Source organism: Cryptomeria japonica, chromosome 11, assembly GCF_030272615.1.
Source record: "Cryptomeria japonica chromosome 11, Sugi_1.0, whole genome shotgun sequence".
Taxonomy (NCBI): domain Eukaryota; kingdom Viridiplantae; phylum Streptophyta; class Pinopsida; order Cupressales; family Cupressaceae; genus Cryptomeria; species Cryptomeria japonica.
This window is the reverse complement of record NC_081415.1, coordinates 572,525,753-572,544,672: the sequence shown is the minus strand read 5'-3', so window position 1 is coordinate 572,544,672 and position 18,920 is coordinate 572,525,753.

Below are 18,920 nucleotides of genomic sequence, written 5' to 3'. Positions count from 1 at the left end.
CTAAGACACCAAATCATGTTGTTAGGGGTCATATGTTGTCCTAAAGGGTCATAGGCCACAATATGACCCCTTAGAACATAATATGACCCAAAGTGACCCAACATGGTGTCATTAGGGGTCATATGGTGTACTAAGAGGTCATAAGGGTTCATGGGAAACCATCTGACCCCTTAAGACACCATATGATGTCTTAAGGGATCCTATGGTGTCCCCAGACACCATATGACCCCTATGGACAACATATGACCCCTAACGACACCATAGGACCCCTTAAGACACCAAATCATGTTGTCAAGGGTCATATGGTGTCCTACGACCCCTTGGGACACCATATGACCCCTAACGACATGATTTGGTATCTTAAGTGGTCCTATGGTGTCGTTAGGAGTCATATGGTATCCATAATAGTGTCATCATGGGTCGTATGGTGTACCAAGATAGCATATGACCCCTTAAGACACCAAATCATGTCGTTACGGGTCATATGGTGTGCTAAAGGGTCGTAGGCCACAATATGACCCTGTAGGACACAATATGACCCAAAGCAACCTAATATGGTGTCATTAGGGGTCATATGGTGTCCTAAGAGGGCATAAGGGTCCATGGGACACCATATGACCCTTTAGGACACCATATGATCCCTAACAACATGATTTGGTGTCTTAAGGAGTCCTATGGTCTCCCAAGACACCATATGACCCCTAACGACACCATATGACCCCTAACGACACCATAGGACCCCTTAAGACACCAAATAATGTCATTAGGGGTCATATGGTGTCCTACGATCCCTTAGGACACCATATGACCCCTAACGACATGATTTGATGTCTTAAGGGGTCCTATGGTGTTGTTAGGGGTCATATGGTGTCCATAGGGGTCATATGGTGTCTTGGGACACCATAGGACCCCTTGAGACACCAAATTGTGTCGTTAGGGGTCATAGTATCCTAATGGGTCATAAGACATAGTATGACCCCTAACGACATGATTTGGTGTCTTAAGGGGTCTTATGGTGTTGTTAGGGGTCATATGGTGTCCATAACAGTGTCATAACAGGTCATATAATGTCCAAAGACACCATATGACCCCTATGGACAGCATAGGACCCCTTAAGACACCAAATCATGTCGTTAGGGGTCATATGGTGTCCTAAAGAGTCATATGCAACAATATGACCCCTTAGGACACAATATGACCCAAATCAACCCAATATGTTGTTATTAGGGGTCATATCATGTCCTAAGAGGTCATAAGGGTTCATGGGACACCATATGACCCCTCAGGACACCATATGATCCCTAACAACATCATTTGGTGTCTTAAGGGGTCCTATGGTGTCCCAAGACACCATATGACCCCTAACGACACCATAGGACCCCTTAAGACACCAAATAATGTTGTTAGGGGTCATATGGTGTCCTACGACCCCTTAGGACACCATATGAACCCTAGCGACATGATTTGTTGTCTTAAGGGGTCCTACGGTGTTGTTAGGGGTCATATGGTGTCCATAGGGGTCATATGGTGTCTTGGGACACCATAGGACTGCTTAAGACACCAAATTGTGTCGTTAGGGGTCATATTCTGTCCTAAGGGGTCGTAAGACACAATATGACCCCTAACAACCCTCTCTCTCTCTCTCTCCCTCTCCCCTAATCTCTCTCTCTCTCTCCCCCCTAATCTCTCTCTCTCTCCCCCCATCTCTCTCTCTCTCCCTCTCTCTCTCCCTCTCCCCTAATCTCTCTCTCTCTCCTCCTCTCTCTCTCTTTCTCTCTCTCTCCCCTAATCTCTCTCTCCCTCTCTCTCTCTCTCTTTGTCTATCTCTCTCTCTCTCTCTCTCTCTCTCTCTCTCTCTCTCTCTCTCTCTCTCTCTCTCTCTCTCTCTCTCTCCCTCTCCCCTAATCTCTCTCTCTCCCTCTCTCTCTCTCTCCCTCTCTCCCTCTCCTTCTCTCTCTCTCTCTAAAATATGACTAGTAAAATTCGATATCGGATTTTATCGGTTATCGGATTTCTTCCATCGCCATTAAAGGGGTAGTTCAGAAAATAAAAGGCGGCAATGGGATAATTTTTGGGGACCACAAATTTTTATATAAAAATTTGATATCTGATATAATCGGATATCGGATTATATCAGATATCAGATCGAATATCTGATTTCTGTAGTCAAATTTCCAAATTTCAAATTTTTGCTCAAGAATGGTTTGGTATTTGGCTTGGAAGTGACAAGCCTGGAAAGTCAATTGAAAAAATGTGTTTTTCAGTATTCCTTGATTTTCCAGACTTTACACTGGTGGCTGAGGACATTTTTTGTAGCCAAAATTGATAAAATGAAAAGGATTTTTTAAGGACGTTCCCAGCTTTCCAATAGTATAAGGCTTGTCTTATTTTGACTTTAATAAATAATTATTATTTATTTTCTAATTGAATTCTGACAATAGTCTTCATTGATATACTAATTGAAAAACACTCATAACTTTCAAATGGTATAACATTTTTTGAATCTGAAACATGCGTCACATCCTATGCTTCATCTACTATAGGGAAAAATTAAAAATAAAAAAATTTCAAAAGGTTTTCACCAAGGTAGGATGGTCAGATGTAGGAGTTTCTGAATTTCTGAAAAAGATGTAGTAAAAAATTCATAAATAATTATTTACTTTATAAAAAAAAATAAAAAATGTGTCACATCCAGACATGAGTCTAATAATTATATTTTAAATATTATAAAAAAATATTATGATTTTATTGTGATTAGGGTGGTCAGACATACGTCTACTTCTTATTTTTTTCCTGAAATTTTAGTACCACTGCATTGAAATTTGAAATTTTCATCAAATAGGATTTTTTTTCCAAAAAACAATTAGTAGCTTAGAAACTAAATTCAATTTTCTATATATTCTCTTGTTAAATATTTTAAAAATAATGTTCACAACTTATTCAAATTTTCATGTCAAGTTGTATAACTCTGATTTTCTGAAATTTCAATGCCACTTAAGGGCCTGTTTTGGCACACCATGATCCTGCACATACCCTAATAAGATAGGTCATTTTGCATCTAGATGTCCTGAAAGGAATTCAAGATTTGAAGAAAGAGCTAGAAGATCTTTTAGGCCTAACAATGATTATCAGAACAAGCATAAGCATAAGTATAGGAAAAACAAAGGAAAATCATGCTACTATGTAGATGAGGAAGGTGTGACTAATTTTGATGATGAACTGACACAAGATTCATCTAGTGGATTCAGAAATGGAAAGGAATGGGTAATTTTGGCTATCAAGGGAGATGATCTGGTACCTGAAGATAAGGCCCTTGCTGCTAAAATTGAAGAAAAGGATGAATAGGTAATTTACAGTGGATGTTCACATCATATGACTCGAGATAAAAGGAAGTTCTTATCTATGCAAGAATTTGATGGTGGTCTGGTTAGATTTGGAGATGACAAAGCATGTATGATCAAGGGAAGAGGAACAATATCATTGGATGGTAAGAATAACACTGATAATATTTATTATGTTGAAGGTTTAAGGCATAATCTTTTGAATGTAGGATAGTTGGTGGATAAGGGATTTCAGTTACAGTTCAAGGATGGAAAATGCAAGATTATCAACAGATCTAGATTGGAAATTGCAACTGGTACATAGACTAAAGGTAATATCTTTCATTTGAACTCCGATCAAAAGACATGTTTGATTGCACAAATTGATGAGAGTTGGCTATGGCATAAGAGATTGTGTCATGTGAATTTTGATTGCATTGTGAAGATTAGTTCTACTAAGGTAGTTAGAGATATACCTAAGATTGTAAAGCCCTATAATTCGGTATGTAAGGAATGTCAAATGGGAAAGCAAGTTAGAATTTCTTTTAAGAGTATACAAGACAAATCTAATGATATTCTTGATCTTATTCATACTAATTTGTGTGGTCTAGCTAGAATCAAAAGTTTCTAGGGTGATAGATATTTCATTCTAATCATTGATGATTATTCTAGAATGATGTGTGCTACTTTTCTAAGGGAGAAGTTTGAAGCATTTGCAAATTTTAAAATCTTTAAAGATAAAGTTGAGATAGAGATAGGATTCAAGATTAAATGTTTAAGGTTAGATCAGGGTGAAAAATTCATAGCCAATAAATGTAATAGCTATTGTGAGAACAATGGGATAAAGAGACTATTGTCTGGACCCCTGACACCTCAACATAATGGAGTTGTGGAAAGGAAGAACAAAACTATCTTGGATGCAGCTAGAACTATGATGATGGAAGCTAATTTGCCTCATATCTGCTTGAGAGAGCAGTATATGTAATACCCTAAAAATGGTCATCCAAACCATGGGCCCCTAATCTCGACTACATCACCAAGGTCCTAACCAAAGAAAATTAAATCAATCTTGAGCACCTAATTAATTAATTCATCAATCATCAACGTCACATGGAAAATAAATCATTCTAAATTAAGTAAATATTTATTTAATTAATTAACCATTCCACAAAAATCATTTTAATCAATTATCCTATTTATTTAATTAAATATCCTAGAATATTTAGTTAAATAAATCAATTTGTCATTAAATCATAAAAAATAAGGAATTAATTTGGAAAAAGGAATTAAAATTGAGAAAAGAGATCAAATTAAAAATCTAATAAATTGAAAAATCTCAGAAAAGAAATTAAATCAATTAAATCAATTAAATATCAAAATTGAATAAAAATATGAATTAAATCAATTTTTCTGATTTTCTCTTAAATTTAGTTCAATTTCCTTTAAAGCTGAGAAAGCAGCCAATCACATCAATTCACCTAGATTATGCTTCCTCTTGGAGAATCTTTGTCGTTCATCGTTAATTTGTCTTGACCGTTGGTCTGTCTCTAGATTTTCTATAAATTCAGGCTCTCATCTCTCATTCAAAAAAACGTGGAGATTTATCATTATTATGTTTGTTTTGCTCTAGGATCATTGAGATTCTGTGCATTGAGAGTAGTACATCTTAGTTTATTGCATATTAATCATGATTAGTTAATTCATTTAGCTCAATATTCAATAATCTAGCTTAATCTTGAATCCATTTAGCTCAATTTCATGCTCATATATATTAAATCCTTCATTTAGGTGTCATCTAGTCACTGGTGTTGCACAAAGAAATATGAGAGCAAGACTAAAACTCACATCTACTAGAAGGTAATAGGTCGCTTTGTAATGGTTTTATTATTCATTAATTATTGATTTTCTAAGCATTCATCTAGTGACATTGAAGTGTTGTGCATTTAGATACAGATGCAAATCCCACTTTTTCACACTTATATTTGGCACCCACCGTGGGGCTGTAAAGGTTCAAATTATTTTTTGGCCTTGCAAATCAATTTTTTTTTTTTTTTCAGGTTTTGTCCGAATAGTCTCTACAAAAGGTCATATGAGTATTTATGACATACATGACAAATTCTAATATTTGTCATTCTTCTCTATGATAATCCTCATATGAGTATCTATTGTGTCATTTTATTTTATGTTTACTCGTTTGGTTCGGTGAGAATACTTGTTCTTTTCAATGAGAATTGTCATACGGGTTTCTACTTTGCTTGTTTTAAAAAACAATATACTTTTTGGGGTTTTCTTGACTTGGATTCAGATTTACTGATGTTAACCTTGAATTGTCTTCTATTTTCCTGAGATTTTCACAGCCTAACTGATTTTCTATAGAATGCCTATAAAAGAATTTATCAAATCAAGCTTATGCCATGTCAAAGAATCGAAAATAATATGACTATTGATGCATTGGTTTTGCAGGTTACCTAAGGAGAATCGACTAAATATTGTGTATTCTATAATTCATTTTTAGGCACTTAAATTGCTATGTGGTTAATGAACAAATATGTCTTTTTTGTTTGAAGAAAAGTCTAAGAGGTAGGAGAGTATGCTCTTGTCTGCACAGACAATCAAAAATCTAGACCCTTGAAGCTTTTCTAAGTTTGAGATTTGTGTACCTTTTAGCGGGCCTATCATGGTGGGAAAAAGTAATCACCCTGTGAGAACGACCCAAGTGAATACAACTAAACCCAAGCATTTCAACTCACTATAATAAATAGGCCATTTAGGAGTAAAGTCTCAAAGGATGGGATTATTTGAGTTTTCTGTTTTGAGATCTCTCATATCATGCATTTTGTAGGGCCTTGCGGTCTCAATCACGCTTGTGTGACTACAACTTGTTTTGGTACCTTGTTGGGATATAGGCCTCATTCGCGCTTGCACGACTTCAAGGGGTAATTTTGAACGGAAATTCCTTACTAATAACTTTAAGATAGAAGCTACCTGATTCACCTCTGAAGGGGGATAATCTTTGCGCAAGAGAGATAGTAACTCTCCCAAGAAACTTGCCATATCTTACTACCATTAGCATTTGGAGTCGGCTAATACGATGTTGAGAATCCATTGAGTGAGACTTAGCGATTGAATTCTGATTAGCTATTGGCTATGTACCTGAGTCTGCAAGCAAAGTTTTTCTCTCTCAGCCAACTTCCTTAGAATTAGCAGGTTGTGTTTGAAGTCACTTTGGATCTTGCATGTTTGATGTGGTTTTGTCTTGAAAACTAAAAACAGAAACTAGAAAATAATCCAAAACATCAAAAACTCAGTGGTCAAAACTCTATCCTTGTCAGAAACTCATTCCTATTTTGTCCTGTGTTGTATGAGTCTTATGTTTGTCATACTAGCTACCAGTAATTATTGTCTTAAACATTACTAAACTGTTGTATGAGTCTCTATCAATACTGTCATTTTATCACCTGTGAAGGTCTAAACTATCGTATGAGTTTAAGCAACAACTCGTACGAGAAACTGTCTTTGTCATTCTAAGTTCATTAAATTGTCATTTGGGTCATTATATTTTGTCATATGAACCTCTAATTCTGTAAGTCCAAAAGCCTATCTTTTTTTGTGTACTTTTCCAGATCTGTCATCCTTTCCTAATCAGTTTGCAGTGAGCATATATGTGGTCTTTTTCATCCCGAGCATAAACAATCCTGATAGTGTACCCCTGTCATTGTGTTACACGAATTTGTCGATTATATCTCAACTAGTTCAATCAAACCCTCATCAATCTAATTTGCTTAGATCACGTGTTATGTAGGATAAATTGTTCCTAAAACTAGACCTGGCCTTCATCTCATCAATCTTACCTCAAAGGAACAACTAGTTCCAATTTAATCTTGACTTTTGTATCACTCCTATCTCTCGGTCATGTCGATTGTAAATGCCCATTTGAACCAGAAGCTCTTCTAAGAATTCTAACAAAAGTAAGAGGCAATCCTTCTCATTGCAAACTAATCCATTCTTGCAAATCAAAACTGTCATAAATCCCCATGACTACTTTGGCCCAACAAACTCAAGATCTCAAGAGAGAAATATATGACATTCAAGGCCAACAAAAAGATTCAATGACCCCTCTTGAGATAAAATTTCATAATATCAAGAATGCTAGACTTCAAGAAATGCTAAAACAATTATATATGGTGGAAAGAAAAGTAATTGAAAATCAAAAGACAAATCTCATACAAGATCACAAGACATCTTCACCAAGACAAAAAGATATCTATCCCCTAGATAGACAGTTTACACCTTTGGGGCAATCTATTGAGTCATATTTGGAAGAGCTTCTTGAGCATAATCTTATCATATTGCCTAATAAGACCACATGGGGATGTGAAATTTTGAGTAGTTATTGTGCATATCATAGGCATAATAGACATATGAATTCAATGTGCATGGAATTAAAACATAAAATTCAAGACCTCCTTGATGATGGTGTAATTGAAATCGAAGATCCTAATAATTCACCTAAGGAGAAACCAGATGTCATTACCAAGCATGATCAAATTATGAAACTATTTATAGAAATGACCCACATGTAGCCTCCATCTCTTCCATGATTCCTCCATCTCCTAAGGCTTCTCAACAACAATCCACATCATATCCATCAAATAATTAACTTAATAATGAAACTTCTCATGTTGACCCTCAAGGGATATCTAAAGGGCCATCCCATCCAATGGTTGAAAAAGACACTACCTCCCTAGAATCCCATGATGATCCCCTTATACCTTTCTATTTCTTCCAAGATGATCCCCTTCCATCTCAAGAGACAATAATCCTTCCAAATCTCATTCCTAATCCACTTCCTAAACAAGATCATGATGCTTCTTCCACCTTTTCAAACAATCTTATTCAAAATGAAGAGTCAAACACCCTTCCTACTCTATCCAATGATCCTCTTCCATGTCAAGATAAAATTATCTCTTAATCTCATTGTTATAATCCTCCATGTTCACCTTGAGGATCGATCATGCCTATAAAGCCCTCTCCTGATCCTATGATTCCCTACATTCCTCATAATGGACTTGCATCTTCTTCCCAAAGAAAAGTGTATCTTACACGTCAAAATATTTATAAAGGAAAAGGGGTAGACCTTCACAATCAAGAACCTCTCCATATTCAAGCAAATATTAAGGGTCATGGCCTTAGTGACATTCGTCAAGATGTCAGTATCCCTACTCAACCAAAATCCAAATACACACCTTCTCCTTCATCTCTTCCATCTATTTAGGACCCTATATCCCTCAATCCTTTATGCAAGATCAATAAAGGTATACATCTTCATGCACCTTCCATTCATCTAAAAGGACACAAAGGCCCACTGAGCAAAAGAAAGAAAAATCAAAAGTTATATGGGTTCCTAAGGCACTTGTAGAAGCAATGTGTTCCAAGGAACTACAAAAGAATGAAAAAAAAAAACCATGTGGATCGCTATGTGGCTCCTTGAAGCGCATTAGTCTAAAGAAAAATCCAAATTGGTATCCAAGATTGTTGTTCCTCCATCCAAACCTTCCAAATCTATTTCTCCATCACCTCCTTCATCCATTGTGGATCCTTATGTCCCAAAATCCCTAGTTGTGCCTTCATCCAAATCTTAAAATCTGAGATCCACTTTTCCTCCATCACTCCACCATCCCTCAAGACGTGTGCCAATGTTGATCCCACCAGCATTTCCATTCACTCATGCACCAACCTTTCAATATCTAATCCATTATCCAACACCTCTTTTTCACTCTTCCATCCCCCTTATCCAATCCTTTGCATAAAAATTTACCCTAGTTTCATCACAAAATCCAAAAACTAAGGAAATCAACATTGGAAATGTTGAACATGTACACATAGCCGAGTGCTTATATCCTATTGGATAATACATCTTTATTCGACTCTTGAAACAAAGACTAGTGAACTACCTACACAAAACTCCCCGACCCTATGGATAACATGCACCTTAAATGATACTATATCTAAGGGTTGGGTTAGTTTAGGTTTTGCTTTCCGCATTGCATTTTATTTTATTCAAAGCACTACATCACATATAGTTTCCTTTTTAAATGCATCGTATTCACAAAAAAATTGCATTTGCATATAAAAACATTCATAAAATAAGGCAATTGTCCAAGTTTATCATTTGTTTGCATTCAAGACAAACAACGGTCGTCTCCCTTCTTAGATATTCGAACATGAAGTCTTTGAGATCCTAAGGTCATTCATTTTTAATATTACCCTATGATGATGATTTACTTATGGTTGGGTAGTGATTTCATTATATGAGACTTGTTAACCCAAAATCTATCAATTGCTATATCTCAAACACATTAACAAAATCTCTAATTCATTCTAGACACCTAGTTGATCATATGACTAGTGAAAAATCTAAAATTCTACTTTAGCATCATTGTAATTGTCACACCCAAGTAGGTTTCATTACTTACAAGTAAAGGCAAGAAAATAAATAAAGAAAAAATGTTATGCCAAATATTCATCTCAAGGCAAAAGAGCAATGATATATAACAAAAATATCATGCATGCAAGTGCGACAAAACTATTGACTATGGGAGCATGCGAGTAACTCCATTGGGGCTATGAATGCCTGTTAACAATGAGGCAAAATTCAAGAGATTACAATCTACAACCTCATCAGAGCTCTAAAAGCTTTCTGGAAGCGAGGCTCTATTTGGGATGCTTTTGAAGTTAGGATAATCCATGTAGCTAGTCATATAGGATCCTAAGGATCTTTAGTGAGCACAAGAGCAGGAATTAACTCATTTGCATGCACATGGGTAAAAGAAGATCAAAGTTTCAAGAATCAATGGGGAAGTTTTCCATGTCTCCATTTGTAAATCCTAGTCACTAAGTGTGTTAATTTGGATGTTCCAAGGGAGGATCGATTGACCACTTATCTATGAAATATTTTGTACCTCCAATTCAATTGGTGTATTAAATGCTAAAAAAACACAATCATCCTTGTTCAAATAGGAAATGCATCTTCATCATGTATATTGCATTAACATACGTCATATCAAAAATTCATTGTCTCCACATGCATTCTGCATATTATCATACCATATAGGTCTGCATGCTAGGGGGCATAGCTGAAAAAATCCTAAAAACCATATAAAGTCCTGAAAAAAATCCTCAAAAAAAAAACTCAGAAAATCAAAAAAATTTAAAAATCAAAGAAAGAAAGCATAGACCATCCATCAAACCAAATCAACAATAGAAAAACTCTCAAAGTCTTCAATCAAATGTATCACATGTCTTTTTAATCAATCTATCGAACTCTATCAAATGTCAACATGTCTTATACAAGGAAGGGTACACTCAAAACCAAACAAATCAGTCTTATACAGGGTACTTACTCTTTCAAACAAGACATTCCTATCAATAATCACCCAAATCAAAATAGCGACATAGATTAGTATGGCTATTGGATTTTGTCCAGGTTCATCTTATTTCCTGTACTGAAGTGCTGCATCTTTTCTTTGGCTTGTACATACCTTTCAATTGCTTTCGTGACACCTTGGTTCTTCTTGGAACCCTCATGGCTTGAAACTGATCAATATCCTAGTCTTAGGATACTCGACTGATCAAACTAAATGTCCTAAGAAGTTCCACCAAGTCATATTTACATGTCAGAGAAGTCTAATCATCCCATCCAAGTTAGTCACCTATCTCCAAACTACTAGATAGTTTTACCACTGAGTACATAGACAAAATGAGAACACTGAAAACAATCACTAAAATTGTTGAGCTATGATTGAAATTTTCTTTGTATGTTGTCTTTTTAAAATTGGTTTTTTCTTATTATTCCCTCTGAGAAACTCGATGATTTCTATCTTGACTAAGCGGAGCAAGGATTGGGGGCATAATACCTTTCTTTGTTTTCTACTTGTAGGATTGATTCTGATGATCTGGAAACATCTAATAAGCTGGGTGTCTGTGATAAGTGCCTTCACATCAAGGTGAAAGTGCCACACATACCTTGACTCCATTTATTTGTATTCTTCAGGGAGGTTAAAATCATTTCCTTGTATGTTTGAGGAAATTTCTTTATTATGCAATCTCAATGCCTGTGAAATCTGTCCAAGGATATGAACGATAAAAGGGTCATTGCAGACATGATAAAAATATTGCATAAGGAAAGGAAGGAACTCTACTCTGTTTGGTGTGGGCTATCCCACATTAATGGTTCCCACTTTTGCCAATGAAGAAAATTGGCGGAGGTGGGGATTTTTTTTTGGGGGGGGGGGAGGGGGGTGGGGGGTTTGAACGAACTAGGGGTGTTCGAGCAAACCCCCTTCAGGGTTTGATCAAACCCACCATCGGACACGAGTTCGATCGAACCATAGGTGGGTTTGTGGGTTCGATCGAACCCTTTAAAATATTTTTTTTATTGGGTTCGATTGAACCCCCAGTTTGATCGAACCCCTTTTCAAATTATTATTTTTTAAACTTCTATAACAACTGAAAATGACAATTAAACTGTCATTTTCAAATTGGTATTTTTGTTTGTGTCTAGAGGGGGTTAGAGTGAACCCGATGTCATCACCACGTCACCGTGCCCTGTCAGAAGTAGCCAGTGCATCTCACCTTTCAGCTTTTGACCTACAATATTTTAGGTGCACAAAATAACCTTTTTTTTTGTTTAATAATGTCTTTTTATTAATTTTATTTAAAATTTAATAAATAATTTGTTTGTTAATTAATTTTTTATTTAAATAATTGTATATTTTTTTTTTTCAACATTTTAGAAAAATGTTTGAAAATTTAATGTTTTGATTTAATCTCAATCTATTTTTTAAATTAAATAACTGTATATGTATTTTTTTCAACTTAAAAAAAAAATGTTATGAAAAACTTAGAAAACTAAGGTACTAAATTAGAACTTAGAAAAACATTAGAAAAAAAAAATTTGAAAAATGTTACAAATCTAAATATAATAAATTAAAATGTTAAAAAATTAATAAATTTAAATAAATATTATAAAACTTAGATAACAAATTTAAACAAATTAGAAAAAATAAATCCTCTACAATGTGACCCCTTTTCACATCCTATTACATGCACAACATGAGCCCTTAGGACCCCTTAAGACCACATATGCCCTTGATGACACTATATGTCCCCTTAAGACCGTAGAGGATCACATAGTGGACCCTAAGGGGTCATATGTGGTCGTAAGGGTTCATGCATGTGTTCTAACACATGCGTGACCCCTTAGGACCGCATGTAACCGATTATAAAAGCCTAGTGTGTACAACACACCCCTTAGTCCATTACATAGTGTACTAAGGGGTCACACATGTATTAACAAATGTGTGACCCCTTAGGACCACATATGACCCTTTATAACATCCTAGTGTGTATGACATACACATAGTGTCCTAAGTGGTCATATGTGGTCCTAACGGGTCATGCATGTGTTCTAACACATGCGTGACCCCTTAGAACCGTATAGGACCCCTTATAAAATCCTAGTGTGAACAACATACCCCTTAGTCCATCACATAGTCTCCTAAGGGGTCACACATGCATTAACACATGTGTGACCCATTAGGACCACATATGACCCCTTATAACATTCTATTGTATACAACATGTACCCCTTAGGAGAACATAGTGTCCTGGAAGGGGTCATATGTGGTCATAAGGGGTCATGCACATGTGTTCTAACATTGTACATGTTTGACCCCTTAGGACCACATATGACCTCTTATAACATCCTAATGTCTATGACATACGATCCCTTAAGATCACATGTACAGTGTCCTAAGGGGTTGAATATGTAGTCCTAAGGGGTCTCGCATGTGTTCTAACATGTGTGACCCCTTAGGACCACATATAACCCCTTATAACTGTTAGGCATCCCACAGATACTAAGAGGGGGGGTGAATTAGTATCTAACTAGTAATTAGTTTTTTTTAACTTAAAACATGCAAAACATATTATAACAGTGTATCGATATGCAAGAAATAATGTAATAAACAGAATTAAGAACATCCACATGAAAAGCACACCATAACACAAGGATTTAACAAGGAAACCTGGTGTGGGAAAAACCTCAATGGGATTTGTGACCCACAATATTCACTCACTGGACAATAAGAGAATATTACTTACAATAGGGGCCTGCACATACAGGAAGGCCAATTGCCTAGAGCTCACTGCTCAATGGGAAGTCTCACTAACTTACAATGTTGATTTTACAAATCCAATATCTTGTATTGCTTTACAATAGCATCTATAATGCCAGATCCAGTACTGGTTGCTGCTCTAGTTCTTACATAAACCCTTCAACCTATATTTTGCATAATAGGTCTGCCTTATATTTTTATTTCTCTCTCTCTCTTACTCTACAAAATGTCTACAATGATCTCTTTTATATATAAGAGTCATTTTACAATTTTCCAAGTCAGCTTACAAATTTTTTACAATAATAAACAAAATGTAATATAAAAAAATCCTGTCGGCCTCTGTGCCGATATACTTCCTTTCTTTGTGCCGGTGTTGGTGTCTTGAGTGCTAGTGTAGAGTGTGATCTGTTGATGCCGGTGCACTAACTTGTCGGTGTAATGCCTTGCTGGTATAATGCCTTGCCGGTGCCATAGGATTGCAAGGTTTCCATCAATGACAAAACCTTCAATCACCTACAATGTCTCATTGGAGTGTGCATATGCCAACAATCTCCCCCTTTGGCATTGATGGCAACACTCATGAGAAATTTCAAAAATGTATCCAAAAATGTCACAAAAAAAATGTGTGTGCTCCCCCTAAGCATATGATTCATGTGATGTTGAATTTTCTCATCCCACTACTCCCCCTTTGGCATCAATGATAAAGGTTGTCAAGATGTCAGTAGAGTTTGTATTTTCAAACTTGTAACTAGGTAGTTACAATTTGAAATAGATCCGCCAAGATGAAGTTTATACTCTCCATGAACTTTTCACTATCTCTTATTGTTGTCTCTGTTCTCTTAACTATACCAGTGAGATGCTGCAAATGCTCTGTCGGTGTTTTCTATCCCTATATTAGTGCCTCAGATACTTCCTTCCGCAGTGATGCTAGATAGTCCAATCTTGGACTCAGTTTTTATCTTAGATGCTTTGCCTTATTCACTATTCTTTCTTTCTCTCTTTCAAATTTAAGTAAATCTTCCTCAAAATTTGTTATCTTCTATTCAAAAAGTTATAGTGTATCAAGTGAGTTGACAAAATTATCTGCAAGTTTATTAATTTCATCCTGTACCTTGCTCATCTTCTTGTCTATATCTATAGTCAAAAGGTTTGTCGTACAGGTGTCTTTGTACATAATTTGTACTCTTTCAATAAATTACACAGTTCCGGTAGAAGTGTGTCAAAATCTCTGTTACACTTCTTTATTTGCTCATCAAAGAATTTCTAGTTTTCAATTTCTACTTTATCCTTTAGTGTCTCTTCCTTTATTTTCTCAATTTTTTCTATGATATATTTACACAAGGTATGTTGTCCTAAAGAATCTTTATTGTCTATATTACAGTTAGGAGCAATTACCTTCAGAATTGGTATTGTTATCATCTATTGCCTTATAAGCTTGTGAACTGCAGTCTGTCATCTTTTTGATTGAATCTAATAGTACCTCAGTCACATTAGTTGTTTTGTAGCCTGACAATGAACCAACATTTTGAGTACCACCAGTGGAAGTAACCAAGCTTGTATTAACCTCTGGTAGGTCTGTTTGTGTTTGCATTTCCCTAAGTAATGTTTTTTCTACTTCTCCAGATGCTGGTGGCACTGTTTCCTTCTGTTCCTGTTCCTGTTTAGGAGCCTTTTTCTCTATTTGTTTCTCTATTTGTTGCATTGTCTCAGTCAGAGTCTGAGTTTCTACCTTCTTCTCTTTGTCATCAACTAGTTTCTCCTGTGTGTTGTCAGTTTACTCAGCTACTGGAGGCTCACTAGCCATTTCAGTCTTATTAGATGTATCTTTGTCTACCACAATGTTGATCTTTTGAGTATCAACATCCACAGTATATAAGACTTCAGGATTAGGACTACCATCCTCTACATCCATACTTTCAACTACCACTTGATCTTTTGTAGCTGTTGTTTTTATCAGTGGAGTAATCAAAGGAGGTGGGGGTAAGTTGTCTTTAACCTTGATACTAGGTGGTCCACCAACTTTACCTTTACCCTTGTCTCTTTCTTTCTGATAAAATTTTATAGGTTTTGGGTTCCTGTATTCTTCCTGTTCTTGTTTTTCAACTAGGAATATATCCCATCCATTTTCTGTCTCCTCAGTCACCTCATTAACTCTTCCAACCATTAAAGCAATGTGCTGGTGTGCAGTAGAAAATACTAACCGGTTGGCTTGAGCAATTAGGTCATCAATTTATTTGGGTGAATTCACCGGATATACAACAAGTATCTTTTCAATCTTTATTTTCTTGTCTAGTTCTATTACTGCTTGTCTTCTTGCTTCCAGTCTCTTAAATAGTTCATCTAGAATTTCATTTACTACTTCCATCAAAAATTTCTTGTACATATCCATATGCAATATAAGACTATTTTCAACTTGTTCTTTTTCATCAGTCGTTAAAGTGTCATATATTTTCTCTATATTCTTTAATTTTCCTTCCTCTATAATTTCATTTAACAGTATATCAAGAGGGGCCAAGTTCTTGTTTGTCCTCTTCTTCTTTTTGGGTGTCAGTTTCTTCTTCTTTGGTGTAGCCTTTCTTACTAGAGATCTCACTACTTGTTGTTTTTGTCTTGTCCTCCTCAGTGAGGGTGTGGTTGCTGGTGAGGGATCTCTTTTCCTTACAACTCTCTTGAAAGTTGTAGGCATGTCACTCTCTGAAGAAGTATGTACCAGTGATAGGTGAGTTTCCAGTAGTGGAGCTGCTAACTCATCCTCTGTTATACCGGTTTGTTTTAACACATCTTCTTTGATGGCCTTTGCTTGTCTGGAACCTTTTCTTACAACTGCCTCAACCTTTTTCACTCTTTTCTTAGATTGTATTTGGCTTTCAATAGTTTCTACACTACTAAATACTTCTTCCTTAGGTTCTTTAGGGGCTTCTAGAAGTGCTTTAGTATATGTTTCAATTATATGATCATCTGTTTCATAACCCATCTCTGTTATGTAAACTGTCCTAGAGATGACTACTTCCATCCATATCTCATCTTTCTTGATTACAAAGCATATTTCATCTTTATATTTGTCAACAATATTTTGTGATAGTTTGATTCTTTTCTTCATTTTGGCCTCTAGTGCTTGAAAGAAATCATGGATATTATTTTCCTTGTCTTCTCCCATGGTATTGAATAGTTCTATTAATTGTTTGCCTACTGGTATATCATATCCAAGTTCTTTGTAGCCTATACTAGGAACCTGCTTGGTTATATGTAGCATTAGACATACTAGCAGATTTCCAAACTTGAAAGTTCCTTTCTTGTCCTTCTTAATCTTTGCAAGGTTGTCAATTAATTCATCCTTTAACCACTCACATACATCAATCTTTGCATTATCTTTTCTTGTCTTTAGGATGGATGATTGCTTGGAGTGTTCTTGCCTCTTGCTCGGAATGCCTTAGCTCAGAATCTTCTCGCTCTTCATAAGTTTGAAATCTCAGTGAAATGGAATGGAGCCAAAACCTCAAATTTATAGTATATCCTCACCATCTACCATATTAAATGCATGTTGGTTAAGTATTCACTTAACATTGTTTGCCGGTAACAAGTAATTTCCAACTTCTTATCTCTAACCGAGGGAATAATAGCACATGTCTCATTAGATTGCCAAACCTTCAAGGAAACTTTCTTCAATTAGATGAAGAAATTCCTGCCGGTGGAGCACTGCTCTGTCCTACCTATGAAGCATCACTTTGTCCTGTCGGTGAAGCATTGATTGGTTCTATTGGTGGAGGAGTATTCCCAATATTTAGATCAGCTTTTCTAATCCATTGTTTTGAGAATTCTTGCTTTACCTCTTCAACCTTTTCTTTGCCTTTCAAGCTAGAACTTTTGTTGTCTACCGATGATCCTTCTATAGAATTTTGCAATAGGCCCAATCTTGTTACATGCATAACAAGTCACATTATTATTTTGAATAGATTTCCCATAACCTATGCTGGTTTGTATTTTGCATTGATTAGATGTGTCCAAATCTTCCACAAACATAACATCTCACATTCATTCTGCAGTTTTCAAAGTTGTGACCAACTTTGTTGCATTTTGAACATTGACCGGTGGGTGTGTTGATACTCTGATAATTTCTAGATCTACATTCATTTTCTCTATGACCATACTTATTATAGTTAAAGCATTTTCCATTGAATTTATAAGCATTAGGTTGTCTTACCGGTTTGCTCTGAGTATTTGCAGTACCAGAGCTTTCACCAACTTCAAAGCCAATTCCAGAAGTGTCACGTTTAGGTTTTCTATTCTTCAACAAGGTGCCAAATTCCTCTGAGCTTTTCTTGAATTTTTCTTTATGTTGATTTGCAGTTTCTAGTTCTCTTTCTAAGACTTCTTTCTATCTCACCAGTTCATTGGAGTCATTCTGAGTGTGCATCAGATCTGCCTTCAACATGACATTTTCATAGCTAAGTCTTGTGTTCTCATTTGCTGCATCACTTAGTCTACTGGTCAATTCTTCTTCATTCTTCTTCCTATACTCAATCTCTTTGCAAAATCTCATAGTCATATCCTGCATCTCATTCTTTGTTGTCATTTTCTCTTGTTTCAACTTGCTTATCTGATCATTAAGTGATTCCTTTTCATCATTCTCATTTTGCAACTTTTCACAAAGTTCTCTTCTCTTATTTCTTGCAACAGTAAGATTCTCTTGAAGTGCCTGAATGATATCCTGAGTTGCCCTTAAATCATCTTCTAGTTTGAAATTTATCAACTTTTCTGCATCATAGTCTGAAAGAGCTCCTTCAAGTTGCTTCATTAGATTTTCCATCTTTACCGATGTCAAGATCTTCCTCAAGTTGTTAGACTTCTGAAAATAGAGGACCAAGCTTTGATACCAATTGTTAGGAATCCCACGAATACTGAGAGGGGGGGGGGGGTGAATCAGTATCTAACTGGTAATTAGAATTTCTTAAATTAAAACATGCAAAACATATTATAACAGTGTACCGGTATGCAAGAAATAAAGTAATTAATGGAATTAAGAACATCCACATGAAAAGAACACCATAACACAGGGATTTAACGAGGAAACCCAATGTGGGAAAATCCTCGGTGGGATTTGTGACCCACAATATTCACTCACTGGCCAATAAGAGAATATTACTTACAATAGAGGCCTGCACATGTAGGAAGGCCAACTGCCTAGAGCTCACTGCTCAATGGGAAGTCTCACTGACTTACAATGTGGATTATACAAATCTAATATCTTGTACTGCTTTACAATAGCATCTATAAGCCAGACCCAATACTGATTGCTGCTCTGATTATTACATAAACCCTTCAACCTATATTTCACATAATGGGTCTGCCTTATATTTTTCTTTTTCACTCTCTCTTACTCTACAAAATGTCTACAATGATCTCTTTTATATATAAGAGTCAT